The sequence below is a fragment of the Aotus nancymaae genome, unplaced genomic scaffold, assembly GCF_030222135.1.
Source record: "Aotus nancymaae isolate 86718 unplaced genomic scaffold, 86718_ANA_hifiasm-v0.15.2.pri h1tg000036l, whole genome shotgun sequence".
Taxonomy (NCBI): Eukaryota; Metazoa; Chordata; class Mammalia; order Primates; family Aotidae; genus Aotus; species Aotus nancymaae.
The window spans coordinates 76030981-76045852 of record NW_026988450.1 but is presented as its reverse complement, the minus strand read 5'-3'; positions in this window follow the sequence as shown (position 1 = coordinate 76045852).

The window sequence follows — 14872 nt, the reverse complement described above, 5'->3', positions numbered from 1 at the left end:
TTCTGCAGGATTCAAAGTTCCCTCGCTGTTTCTGCTGACTTTGCGTCCAATCAGGTGTGCTCTATCCCAACCTGTCTATTATGTTCACCAGCTTTAATTTGTCTCCTCAACTCTGTTTTTGTATTTTGAAATGACCTTTCTCTCAACCTACATTCCTCTGGTCCCCATACTCCACCTGCTTTTTTTTTTTTTCTAGTGTCATCTACATTTCCTTCACTAGATTATAGCCTTTGTCATTTATACCCTTGGAATAAATAATTTTTCTATCATATCCTTGTTTGAACCTTTTCACATTTGACTTCAGACATCACCCATCTCCATCTGACTGCTCTCTTCACTTTTCCATCTTTCCATATTGGCCGAATGTCTACAGAGCAAGGGGCTCTGTGAAGAGCATTCAAAGACGACTGAGACACAGTCTTCTGGGTAGAGAGAGAGACAATTAGAACACACCCTGGAGAGTGTTAGGTGAGGGAAGCAGAGGTTACGGGAGTCCAGAGGTCTTAGCCGAGGACCTGGGATAGGTTTGAGAGAGGATGCTGAGCTCATGTAGGTGAGGAATTCTCTGATGTGAAGGAAAAGAGGTAGGAGACAGCAGCTTGGAGACTATATTACTTTTCCTGGGGCGGCCATACCAAAGTACCACAAACTGGATGGCTTAAGACATCAGAAATGACAGTTGACAGTTGACAGTTCTAGAGCGTAGAGGTCCAAAGTCAAGATGTTGGCCCTAGAGTCGTGCTCCTTCTGAAGGCTTCAGGGGTGAATGTGTTTAATGCCCTTTTCTTAGATTCTGCCCTTTTCTTTTCTGGAGTGATCCTTGGCCTTCCTTGGCTTGTGGATGCATCACTTCTGTCTCTGCCTCTATTTTCACATGGCCCTCTTCCCTGTGTATCTGTCTCTGTGCTGCTTCTCTTCTTATAAGGACACAAGTCATATTGGATTAAAGCCTATTCTAATTCAGGATAACCACATCTTAACTTGATTAAAGACCCTATTTCCAAATAAGGTCACATTTGCAGGTCCTGGGTGTCAGGGCTTCAACATGATTTTTTGGGAGATGCAGTTAAACTCATAAATCTTGCAGATAAATCATTTTGGCTGGAGCACAGAGTTACGTGGTGGGTTATCAAGAACATGGAATTTTAGAATCTTAGCTTCTTGGCTGATCTTTGTGAATTAACATACAGGAGAGCAGGTTTAGAAGCAACAGTAACAGAGGCTGGTCTTCTGGGAATGACGTGATGCTCTTCAGCCAGCCTTTCTGTTTCTAGCGAGGCCCCAGCCTGGAGTTCAAAGAGAGTCAGGGTGCTTCTTGTCTTCTTGTCTTTCTCCTGTCTCCTGCTACTTGTAATGAAATTCAGAGCAGTTAGAGATGTTTTCTCATCCCTGGAATGGGTGCCTCTCCTGCTGGCCCTAGCAGGCTGCTGTGTTGATGTTATCTGGGAGAGGCTGTAGTTACTACGATGAAGAAGGCAGGAGAGAAATGGAATTCACGCAGATCAAACATGTGTAATCAGTAGACGTTACCGAGGCTTGATGATGCTGTTCAGGGTGTATTTCCCTTGAAATGCCTGTTGAAAGACAGCAGCTTAAACAAAAGGGCAAGGCGGGATTCACAGAGATAACGTTTCAGAGAGAATGTAGGTTCAGCTAAGCAGAGCTACGCAGTGACAGAAGGAGAAAGTGTGTCTGAAGAAAAATATTCTTCATTACAGATTTGAAAGAAAAAAAAAATCATCAAATCCCTCTGCCTTGTGGGTCTTACAGGAGGCAAAATTTCTTTACAAACTGTGTGTTTGTGTTTTGAGTGCCTAAGAGTTCAGGGACAAGTTCAAACATACCTCAGTTCAATTTAAAAGTAAGTGCGATAACATTGGAGGAAATTCATAATAAGATGTCACTCTTTACATAACACCATTTTCTCTGGAATTCAAAACATCCGTTGTTTAAAAGTGACACAGCAACTACCATCTAGTTTGCTGAACGATCTTCTTTATAGCATCATAGTATTAGAAATGGCTTCAGAAGGAATCACTCAACTGCATTTATCTGGCAGGAGAAAAATGCAGGTAGTATTTATTTTGGGGTGTGGTAGGGGATGTCCCCTAGCAAGGATCCTAGAAGTCAGCGTCAGGTATAAGAACAAGAAATATTCATTTATTTGATAAATACTCATTGATTCCTTACTATGTACTGGTATTATGTGGCAGTATGAATGATCTCATCTGTTAAATAAAGATACTTGTATCTGCTTTCAGCATTGTGGTGTTTGTTATTAAAGCTAATACAGTCACGTGTTGCTGGTTGATGGGGACTTGTTCCAAGAAACGCGTTATCAGGCAATTTTGTCATTGTGGGAACGTCATAGAGAGTACGGTACTTACAAAAACCTGGGTGCGATAGCTTACTACACATCTAGGCTATAGGGTAAAGCCCATTGCTCCTAGGCTACAAACCTGTACAGCATGTTACCGACTGGATACTGTAGGCAATTATAACAAATCACTGGCAACAGAAATTTTTGGCTCTGTTATCTTATGGCACCACTGTTGTGTATGCAGTCTGTTGACCAAAACGTCACGTGGTTCGTGACCGTACTTCAATTACCAAGTTCGCGGCATTGAATTGTGCCAAGTGTCAGGGCTAAATGAGCTCATTCAATTTTCCCAATAAGTCTATGAGGTAGTTGCTGATATCTCTCCTACTTTACAGATGAGGAAACTGAGGCACAGAGATAAGGAATGTGGATTTATTTATTTATTTATTTTTATCTTTTTTTAAATTGTACTTTAGATTCTGGGGTACACGTGCAGATCATGCAAGAGTGTTGCATAGGTACATTCATGGCAGGGTGGTTTGCTGCGTCCATCCCCCCCATATTTATTTATTTTTTATAACAGGTAGGAGATAAGTGATGAAGAGACACTGGATGATTGAAAACTCACTTGGTTTGATTTACTTATGTGAAAAATGGATTTCAGAAAGGCAGGGGATGCAAGCACAGAGGCAGGGAAACTGGTTGATGTGTGGATCGAGTGAGTTAATGTGTGTAAAATGTCTAGAATGGTCACTATGTAAGTACTTGCTATTGTTGTTCTTGTTGTTGTAATCAGTCAGAATGGTCTAAGGCAGTGGTCAGCAAACTTTTTCTATATAGAACCAGATAGAAATAATTTAAGCTTTTTATGCTATTAGTTCTCTCTTGTAATTACTCAGTTCTGCCCTTGAAGCATGGAGGCAACATAATCAATAGGTAAATAGGGATGAGCATGCTGCATTCCATTATATGTAGTTTATAAGACAATAGCCCATGGGCTGTACTTTGCCAATCCTTGGTCTAGGCTATGCTGTAGTTATAATTCCCAGGCCTTATTGATTTATAAGGGTTTACTGTTATTTCTACAACTATCAGTCAGAATGATCTAGGCTGTGCTGCATTAACAAACAATCCCCAAATCTTAGTGGTTTATAAAAACAAGGATTTTGTTCTTGCTTCATTACATGTCCACTGTGGGTTGGCTGGGGGACTCCAGTTCCTGCTTCACCACTCTGAGACCCAGGCTGATAAAGCAGCCACCACCTCACAGGTTTCTGGTTTGTAAGGGAAAGGGAGAGAGAGAGAGAAAACTTTTGATGTGATCCTATCTAGAAGCGCACACGTCACATCTACACACAACCCTAGTGATTGGCAGGCACTAGGCACATGGACTGAACCCTCCACAAGGGGCCCAGGCAGGACAATGCTACCAGGTTCCTAGAAGGCAAGGAGCTGGACATATTTGGCAAGCATCACCAATGGTTTCTATACTAAGCATCCAAGTCATGTGTTACAGCTACGGCCACATGGAGAAAGAAACACTCAATGTAATTTCAAATTACGGAGGAAAAGAATCTGATTGGTTCATTCTGAGTCAGAGGTCCATTGTTGGTTTAATTAACTGGAGAGGGTTTGGGTATCATATTGTACAAATGTAGGTGCTGGGAGCCAGCCCATCCTTTGGATGAGGGGAGGAGGAATGGTGGAGAAAGTTAAGGAAGTTATTTTAAGTTGGTGATGTTACTTCAACATTCATATACATTAATAAAGGCCCAGATAACAGCAGTTCAACTCCCTAGAAGCCAGTAGATAGAAAGACAGCCCAATATATAAATGAAAGTGAGGAAGAGCTGGCATGGGCAAGTTGAGGCATGAGTCCTAGTTCTATGACTAACCAGTTATGTGACTTGGGATAAGTCATTTCAGAACGTCCTGGCATCTTGGGTTTCTTATCTGTGAAATGAATACTTAGTAAAATGGCAGACAAAAGAAGTACAACTTGCTGAGAACAGACAGGTATGTCAGGATGTTTTGGGATCATATCAGATAATGGACATGAAATGCTTTGCAAATCATATTCTGGGTTTTTTATTTGCACAGTCTTGGCTACATCGCTTATCATTTCTCAACCTGACCTCCATATCTTTAACTTGAAGATAAAGAGTAGTGAAGATTAGAGGCAAAGAAAACTGAGCACTACAGCATTAGACCTGGCAAGATACCCAATTGATGATGGTTCTTATTACTGCTGGTTTGTACGTGTGGCATTTGAATTCATGTCTCATTGGATTCCATGATTGACTCAGTGGATCTGACTGGTTAAGTGTGTTTATTTTCTCTTCTTTCTTGCTGCCATTGATATCCATGGCTTGTGAATATGCACTCTTTCATGAGCACACAGGGCATGAGTAATGCTGATCCTTGAAGCAGGTGAGCTTCTGCGAGATGTGATTAGTGGGATAGTATCATGAATTACACTCTTCACCCACTGGTCTGTCTGGGATTCTTACTTTTGGGGTCATGTATTGTGTATTCATCAAGGCACTGTTTCTACAGGAAACTCATGAAAACAAACATGTAATCCATTGCTAGGTAGAAGCAGATGAGTTATCTGACCTCCTGCTATGGGATTAGACTTTGAAGGAATAGGGCACAGGATAAATGTGACTGCATATTGGAAAGTTGGAATTGCCCAAGGAATTAAAAAAAAAAAATGCATGGGACTTACATGCAGAAATTCTGATTTAATTTCTCGGTAGTGGGCCTGGTTTTAGTGGAAGGGGTCGATTCAAATGCAGAACAGGATTGGACTTAGAATGAGCATCCAGCAGCAGTGTGGAGGGCAGATGGCAGTGGGCAGGGAAAGAGTCAGGAACAGTAAAGATGATGGCGATGAGGTGGCTGAGGAACTGAACACTTACATATGGCAGACACTGTGCTTAGTGTATTCCATGTGCTTGCTCATTTAATATTCAGAACAACTGTATGAAGCCAGTGCTACTATTATCACCATTTTCCAGATGAGGAAATTAAGCCACAGAGGAGTTAAGTCATAATGATTCCAATCATAATAGAATAAGCCCTGAAATGGTGTGCCCTGTTCACATCTGTAAGATTCTCTCACAGTTTTCAGCCAGTACATTGAAGAACCAGAATTTCAGCCTATATATCCTAGATGCAGAGCTGACACTCCTAACCTGTCCACCATATGTATTTGTCTTGTCGCTTACCAAATTGCCTTGCATCACAGACACCCAGACACCCAAGGAGGGAATGGAGAAATCTTTGTGATCACAAAGGCCACCTCACTCCCCCTCTCAGCCCCATTTAGATGTGTGACTCTCTCCTGTGCCACCTGCTTAATCACCTCCAGTAATGAGGGCCTCTCTCTCTGCCCAGGCATCCTTGGCCATATTTTGACACCAGGATTATGAAAACCTGATGCTTTTTGTTGAGGCCTGGTGAACTCGGCTTGCTGCTTCCAGTGCCTTCTCTGAGCCTCTGCTGGCTTTTTTTTTCCCACCTAATAAGCACCTGAGGGTAGGAACTGTGGCTACTGGTACAATCTGGGACAAAGTCCACCAGGGATTTCAAGGAGTGTTCTTTGCAAGCAAAATATCACAAGGTGGCTGAGGCTGTGCTAATTGGCTGCATTTGAACTACAACAACATTCAAACCCAGCAAGACAATTAAAGCTGAAAAAGATCAGCTGGGATTAAAAGGATCCAAAGGGTAATTGCTTCATAACAAGCTACATTGCTCCAAGTAGCAGGAAGGATTGACGAAACTGGAATTAATTATATTGGAAGACTTGTTTGTTTTTACAGCGTGTTTTAAAATCATTTGGATTTGGCTAACTGGTGCCTTTTCCCAAATACTCCTGGGTTTGGTTAACTGCCTTGGCTTTATCTGCCAACTGCAATTACTCCTGTTCTTGGAAACTACAGAGGCACAGAGACATACTCACCATTTATCAGTGTGATAAATCCTTTTATTGCCTTGGTAATAATGATGCCTAAATTTGTATAGTGCTTGTAACGTTTTCAAAATGCCTTACATCTGTTATCTCAGTTTGTCTGAGAACAACCTGATGGAATGGTTAAGGGTTGGGGTTCCCATTTGGAGATGATAAAGGCAGAGAGAAGTGAGCCTTGCAACAGATTAATATTAGTGCTCACAGGAGAGTCCCGTGTGCCTCCTCTCACCTGGGGTGTTCTAAGAAGGAAGCATCTCGCCCAGCAGGGCTGAACGCCGCCAGCACGAAGTAAAAAAGTCATTGTTGGGGATTAAGAGGAAGGTGAAACTCATTGATAAATTAGCTGTTTGAACTTTACAATGTGAAAGAGATCAATCATCGGTCAGATAGGAAAGGTGCTTTTGGAAATAGAGTTGCTGCAATAAAGCCTAAGGCATGAACTTTGGTTTGGAGCTGATAGTCTCGGGCTTACATTCTGCCTCTTCCTCTTTGTGGTTCTGTCAATCGACTATTCTTCTGGATATTAGTTTCCCCTTCTGTACAGCTTTGTTTCCTCTTCTGTATAATGGGTCTAACAAGGACATTCACTGGTGTTATGGTTACGGTCAAATGAAACCGTGTATGTGCTGGAGCCAGACAAACATGGGATACTCTGGTCACTGGCATTTTTCTGTCTGATGTTTCTACTTTGACTATGATGAGATATTCGGAAGACCAGCCACCTTTGCAGCTTGTTTCTTGAGAGACTTCACTCCCTGAATTTTAAAGTGTGCTTAAAAGGATGTTTTCCTTATTATAATAGAATGAGTTACTAGGATTTCACAATTTAGAAGCAGGCAGAAGTCTTTTCTAGATACACACAGTGAATCAACCACTATAAACCAAGCAGCACCTAAGAGATGTGGCTTCTAGTTTTGAAACTGATACAATTTCCAGTTTTTGTGACAACCCTGACAGTCTGGCCTGCCCTAATATTTGTTCTGGGTCTGAGGTTTTCTTTGTTTCTCCCTCCGTCCCTCCCTCCCTTCCTTCCTTTCTCTCTCTCTTTCTTCTCTTTTCTTTTTCCTTTCTTACCTAATTTCTTTCCTTCTTTTCTTCCTTCCTTTCCTTTTCCTTCCTCTCTCTCCTTCCTTCCTTCCTTCCTTCCTTCCTTCCTTCCTGGTTCTGTCACCCAGGCTGGAGTGAAGTGGCATAATCTTGGCTCACTGAAACCTCGGTCTCGGGCTCAAGACATCCTCCCACCTCAGCCTCCCAAGTAGCTGAGACTACAGGCATCCACCACCATGCCCAGCTGATTTTTGTATTTTTTGTAGAGGCGGGGGTCTTGCCATTATGCCCAGTCTGGTCTCAAACTTTTGAGCTCAAGTGATCTGCTCCTCTTGGCAACCTAAAGTGCTGGGGTTACAGGTGTGAGCCACTGTGCCCAGGAGGGGCTGAGGTTTTAAAACAACATCAGCTTCTCAATGTAAAGCTACAGGGTATAGAAAGGACTTCTCCAGATTTTGCAGTCTAGTAAAGACTGTTTTTGTGCAGTACACTGTGGACTAACTCCTATAGACAGAAAGTATTGTTCTAGGCATTGTAGGGCATGCAAAATAAATAGAAGTCAGCATGCCTCCCAACATGAACTTAGAATCTAGTTAAAGGAAAAAAATTAACAGACATAAAGTACTTATTATATTTAGCTCTCACCGAGCTTTTGCTGGGTGCCAGGAGCCAGGTGGAGCCCACTGTTTGTATCTTCTTATTCTCACCAGGTAAGTACTATTTCTTTTATCCTTAGTTCATAGCATAGAAATTGAGCTTGAGGGAGTTTAAGGGTCTTTCCAAAGACAACTTCATCCATCTGTCTCTAAAGGCCACACTCTAACCACCTGCTAATCACTACTTCCAAACTCAATCAATGGGTCCTTCCAGCCAGCTCTGAATCTGGGTTCATGGTTCAAAATATCAGGAATTAAAGTGCAGATGAATAGATTGCTTACAAAAGCAGTCACCTTAAGAAAAGGCAATGAAGCCAAAGGGGATGAAAGTGACTTCTGAGATCCAGCTGATCTGGGTTTGAAACCTGGATCCGTCAGTTATAGCCTGCAAATTGTTCGGCCTCCCTGGAACTTGATCTCCACATCTCCATTAAGGAGGGAGAAGAATGCTCTCACTTTAACTGAGATAACCTTTAGGAAGAACCTAGCACAGAGCACAGCACAAAGACTGGCCAATACGTGGCTCCTTTATCCTGCTTCCCATTCAAAGGCTGCTCAACAGCTTTCTCTGACCAAGAGAACCCCACTTCCCATCTTTCCATCATGCTCCCCACAAGCTGCCTTATCCACGCTCTCTTCATAGATGCCAACAAAAGGTGCCTGTTCATCTGCTTTGATTCTTGCTGGTCTCTGGCTTTTCTCTTCCAGTCCCTGGTGCACTCTTGGCTTCGCAGGTTCAGCATGCCCACGTTCTTGTGCGATCACTGATGGAGCCCAGTTCCCTGTCTTGACAGTGGCCCTTAGAACGTGAAAGTGTGTTTACACCTCACAAATGTGTTTGAATTTCCTAGAGCTGGTATCAGAGAAACCAGACCCTCAGCTTAACCTCCCACAGCCTGGTTCCAGCTGACTGCCTTGTGGGATACCATTTCTATTAGAAAGTTTGTTCTTAAACTAAGCTCCTACCTGGCAGGATGGTTCTGAGCTGAAGAACTCAGACCTGGCATCCAATCGCCTTGATTTAGAGCCACCTGAGAATAGACACTGAGCTTGTTTCCAGACGCTTTACTGTTATACATAAAACTCCACGCACATCCTCGTGCACACTTGTGAGAGTGTCTCTGGGAATACACATCTCAGAGAGGAATTGCTGGCTTAACAGTGTGTGCACCTTTAGGTTGACTAGGTCCTGCCAAATGGCCCCCAAACTTGTTGCAATAATGCACACTCCTATTAGAATCTATGAAAATTCCGGTTCTTCCCTACCCATTCACTTTTGGTATTGTCTGACTTTAAAATTTTTGCAAATCTGACTGTGTGAAATGACCTATTATTATTTTTAATTTGTATTCTCAGCTGATTAGTAAGGATGAACATCTTTATATGTGATTTTTGACTAACTGTGCTTTCTCTTTTGGGAATTGTCTTTCTCTATTTTTTGCTCACTTTTTTATTGGGTTGTATATTTTTCTCCTATTGGTTGCTAAAGAATTCTTTATATGTATTCTGGATATGTAAATGTATATGCACATATATGTGATTATATATTCTGGATTAAACATATTCTGTTGAGTATATGCATTGCAATATTGTTTTTCTAGTTTATGTGTTACCTTTTCATGTAGTTTATGATGTCTTTGTAAGACATCATATTTAGTAGTTGAATTTGCCATGTTTTTCTTCATAGTTTGAACTTTTTGTGTAGTTCTTACCACCAGAGACTATGTAAATAACAAGGAAATAGAGGCAGTAATGGGGGCAGGAATAAGTCGAAGCTGACACCGTTGAGAGTTCTGGAAGAAGTTATCTTGGAAGGGTTAACTGTAAAGTTGTTGGGTTTTTTCTTTTTTTTTTCCAACTTTTAATTTCTTTTTTTTTTTTGGAGATGGAGTCTCACTCTGTTGCCCAGTCTGGAGTGCAGCGGCACGATCTTGGCTCACTGCAACCTCCATCTCCTGGGTTCCAATGATTCTTCTGCTTCAGCCTCCAGAGTAGCCGGGATTACAGGTGTGTGCCACCACGCCTGGCTACTTTTTCGTATTTTTAGTAAAGATGGGGTTTCATCATGTTGCCCAGGCTGGTCTCAAACTCCTGATCTCAGGTGATCCACCAATCTCAGTTTCCCAAAGTGCCAGGATCATAGGCATGAGTCACTTCCCCTCGCCTCAACTTTAATTTTGAAATAATTACATCCTCATAGCAAGTTGCAAACTAATGTACAGGGTGGTCCCAAGGACACAACATCAATTCCCCCCAATAGTAACATCTTGCATAGCTATAGTACAATATAATTAGCCAGGAAATTGACATTAGTTCAAGCTGCAGAGTTTATGTGTGTGTGTGTGTGTGTGTGTGTGTGTAGTTCTATGCAAGTTTTTCATAAATGTAGATTTGATCAGCCAGCACCACTGTCGAGCTACATAGCTGCTTTGTCACCACAAGCTTTCTCATGCTATCTGTTTGTAGCCTGTGATTTTGTTTTGATGCCTCTTAAAGACACTGCAGCTAAACCCATTTTCTGTTTCTCTGGATGACTTCCAAAGCGTAAACTTAAATCCACAGCTTATTTTTTAGTTTTTTAATTTTTTTTCTTTTTAACCTCAGTCAACTTCATCAGCACAGTTTTTAAATAGACATACACAATATGCAAAGCAGAATGAGCACAGGCTATGGAATCTGGTTCACCCGGGTTTGCGACACAGCGGTTATTCACCAGCTGGGCAACCTTGAGTCACCTTTCTGAGCCTCATTGATAAAAGGGTGGGGGGAGACAGTGCTTTCGATAATGTGTATCATTGCTATGCAGCGGCCAGTAAGTGTCTCGTGAGCGGTAGTTACTGTAATTGAGGTTTTCTCCTCTGACACTAACCTCATTACCTTGATTTTCTTCCACACGAGTAGAAATCATGGCTGTTCTGGCCCCTGCTTGTCATCTCAGCTGATGAGGCATCTTTTTTTAAAAAATTATAAACTGACAATTTATAATTGTGTAAATTTATGGTGAAGTGATGTTATAATTTATGAGTACAATGTGGAATAATTAAATCAAGCTAGCTAACATATCCATCACCTCAAGAACTTAACATTTTTTTGTAATGAGAATATTTGAAATTTACTCTCTAAGTACTTTATAAATGCACAGTACTCTACAGATAGTTCTTGACTACTTAGGTGTGACAATTTTTTTGACTTTCTCATGATGCAAAAGCTATACACACTCAGTAGAAACCATATTTTGCATACCTATTCTATTTTTCACTGCCAGCACAGTATGCAATAAATTACGTAAGATATTTAATACAATAATTAATTAATTAATTAATGATTTTGAGATAAGAGTCTCGCTCTGTCACCCAGGCTGGAGTGCAGTGGTGTGATCTGGACTCACTGCAACCTCTGCCTTCCGGGTTCAGGTGATTCTCCTGTCTCAGCCTCCAGAGTAGCTGGGACTACAGGCATGTGCCACCACGCCCGTGTAATACTTAAAAAAAATATATTTTTTAATACAGACGGGGTTTCACTGTGTTAGTCATAATGGTCTCGATCTCCTGACCTTATGATCCTCCTGCCTTGGCCTCCCAAAGTGCTGGGATTATAGGCGTGAGCCACCGTGCCCCGCAATGCAATATTTTCTTATAAAATAGGCCTTGAATTATATGACTGCCCAGCTATAGGCTAATGGAAGCATTCTGAGCACATTTAAGGCAGGTCAGGTGAGGTTATGATGTTCTGTAGGTTAAGTGTATTAAATGCATGCTCAACTTAGGATATTTCCAACTTTCCATGTTTATTGGGATGTAACCTCATCATATGTTTAGGAGTATCTGTATATTCACCCCGCTGTGCTCAAAACTTAAAACAAGGCAAAACAATGATTTTCCTCCTGTCTAGCTGGATTTTTGTACCCTTTAACCATCACACCTTCAACTCCCCACCCCTCGAAAAGCTCTTACTGCTTTCATTTCATTTTTGTCTTCCTCTTCCATCCACTGTGCTCGCCAGCAGGAGAGAGAACTGGGGCAGAGGCCTCCTCAGCTCATTAGCTGGGGTCTTGCATCTCTCTGGTCTTTGTGTCTCATACTCTTTCTGTTTCATCTGCGGCTTGCCAGGGAAGATGCTGGACTTTGCTGTCTGGCTGGGCAAATCCTCCCCATGCCAGTGCTGACGTGGCAGTGCCCTTTAAGAGGAGCACCCTGCTGGGTGCCAATGGCTCCTGATCTAAGCAGGGAGGGCTGAGCTGGGGGGGAAGCCAAAAGCTCCTTCCTGGGACCTGGGGGGAGCAGCTATTCTGGGAAACAAATGCTCCAGGCATCTCATTAGCATAATCTCAGGAATTAATGGCTTGATTGATGTTTCACGTTGCCCTGCAGTTTTCTATAAATGATAATGTATTAAAACAAGATGGAGGAAAGAAAACATGACACGACATATATTATTTAGGTGTTTGCAGAGAGGCTGACACACAAACACACACAATTTATCAACAGTCACTTTTTGCACGGTGTTGTGAGCCCCAAGCTTCCAAGATGTGGAATTAATTTCATAGCAGGTGATTTTAGACTATTTCACATGGGCCATCTGTCGCTTCTTCATTTACCTCTCTGCGGTTACAATAATTAATCATTTCAGGAAATGGTTTGGCCCAGGAAAGTCCACTCTGGCTGAGAGCTCTACAAAAGAGGGTAGCATTGGATTACGTGCTTTAAAGTGGCGTGCTCCTGTGAAGCAGGTATGTTCAATATTTTTCTTGTTCACTTTTATCTGCTAACACCAGCGGCTCAAGAGCTGGTGACTGCTCCAGAGTATTAGATTTTTGCTACTGAATCTGTTCCTCTTCTTCATTTGCAATTGAAAAAACCAAGTCGAGAGAGGTTGCTTGAATTGTCTAGGCTCACACAGCTAATTTGAGGTAGCTGAGACCAGAACCCCTGGTCAATTTTTCATACCTTAGTCTTGCTATCTTTGGTCTGAAGGGGTTTTTCAGAGAAGGAAGAAAACTCACCAGAAATAATAAGAAGGAAACCCTAGAAACCCTAGGGGTATCTCAGCATGGGATATTTGGGACATACTCAAATTAAATGTTACATGTCTATGATTCAATCATTTCAGAAATCAAAATGTAACCAGCTCTAAGATACAAATAGTGCCAGAGGAAATGAAGAGACATGAGGCATTGGTCTACCTTGCTTGATGAAACTGTGGCAGAGAAAAAAACACCATGCTGCTTTTTTTAATTGAGATGCATTCACCTGCCATCATTTATTGATTGACTTACTAATGGCATAAATATTGATTCATCCATTAATCAGTTCATACCAACATTGGGCTGGGTGCTAGAGACGCAGTGAAGTCCATGCACTCACGGGACTGATAATTTAGTTGGAGGTAAAATGAAGAGATAAACAAATAAATACAAATTGTCATAAATGCTGCAAAGAAAACAACGAACGAAGATATAGAAGGATTGGTGGCTGTTCCTCCATGTGTCGGGGGGTGAGTATAGATGGGATGGTCATAGAAAGCCTCTTGAAGAGAACTGCACTTGAAATTGGACCCTGAAGGACAGGAGCTGACATGTGACTACAGGAGGTGGGCAGTCCCAGGAGCTGGGCTGCATCCACAGTGGTCCTGGGCTGGGAAGGAAGATCAGCACCACAGAAATGGAGTCAGGGGCATGAGAACCAGTAAGGAAGGGGTAGAAGAGGTAAGTGGGTCCACCGTAGTCCTACAGGGGATTGCGCCTGTAATCCCAGCATTTTAGGAGGTTGAGGAGGACAGATCACCTGAGGTCAGGGGTTCGAGACCAGCCTGGCTAACATGGTGAAACCCCATCTCTACAAAAAATACAAAAATTAGCCCAACACAGTGGCGCAGGCCTGTAGTCACAGCTACTTGGGAGGCTGGAGCTGGAGAATCTCTTGAACAATCCAGGAGGTGGAGGTTGTGGTTGCGGTGAGTTGAGATCGCACCAGTGCACTCCAGCCTGGGCAACAGAGCAAGATGAGACTCCATCTCAAAAAAAAAAAAAAAAAAAAGGAGAAAAGTGGGAAGCACATCATTCAAGGCCTCCTCTCCAGGTCATGGGGAAAAGTCTGGATATGACTCATGGGAACCACTGGATGGGTTTTACTGGGAAAACAGAGCCTGGTGTGTATTTCATTATCCTCATTTTACAGATGAAGATACTGAGGTGCAAAGAAACAGTGAACTTGCTGAAGACGACACGGTCATAGGTGGAGTAGCTGGATTTCTAACCGGGCCCTCTTCAACTTCAGAGTTTAATGCTCTAAGCCAGGGGTCAGCAAACTGTGGCCTATGGGCCAAGTCCACACTACTGCCTGTTTTTGTATAAACAAAGTGGCATTGGAGCAGTCATTTCCATCCATTTACGTCATGTCAGTGGCTGCTTTCCCACTACAAAGGCAGAACTGAGGAGCTGCAACAGACACTGTGGCGTGCAGAGCCCAGAATATTTACTATCTGGCCCTTTAGAGAGAAGGTTTACTGACCCCTGTACTAGCCTGTGGGCCTCAGGCAGAGAGGAATCACGTCTGCTTTGCTCCTGGTGTTTCCCTTACGTCACTCAGTGATTGGTATTTAGCTAGTATCCCCTCAGTATCTGCTGAATAAATGAAGAATGGGAAAGGTGGGTGCACAGAATTAGGAAATTAAAGAGTCAGAGATTGGGTGGCCAGGATTGGCATGAGATAAGAAACACAGACCGATGCGAGTAGGTTCTGATTGGAGTGCAGCAGGTGGACCCCGGCTTGGCTGGAAAACAGTATGCAGAGGGGAGGAGCAGGATGTCAGGTTAGAGAGACCCCCCCTGGGAGTTGATTGAGAAGAGCCTTGAATGCCATCATCATTAAGTGC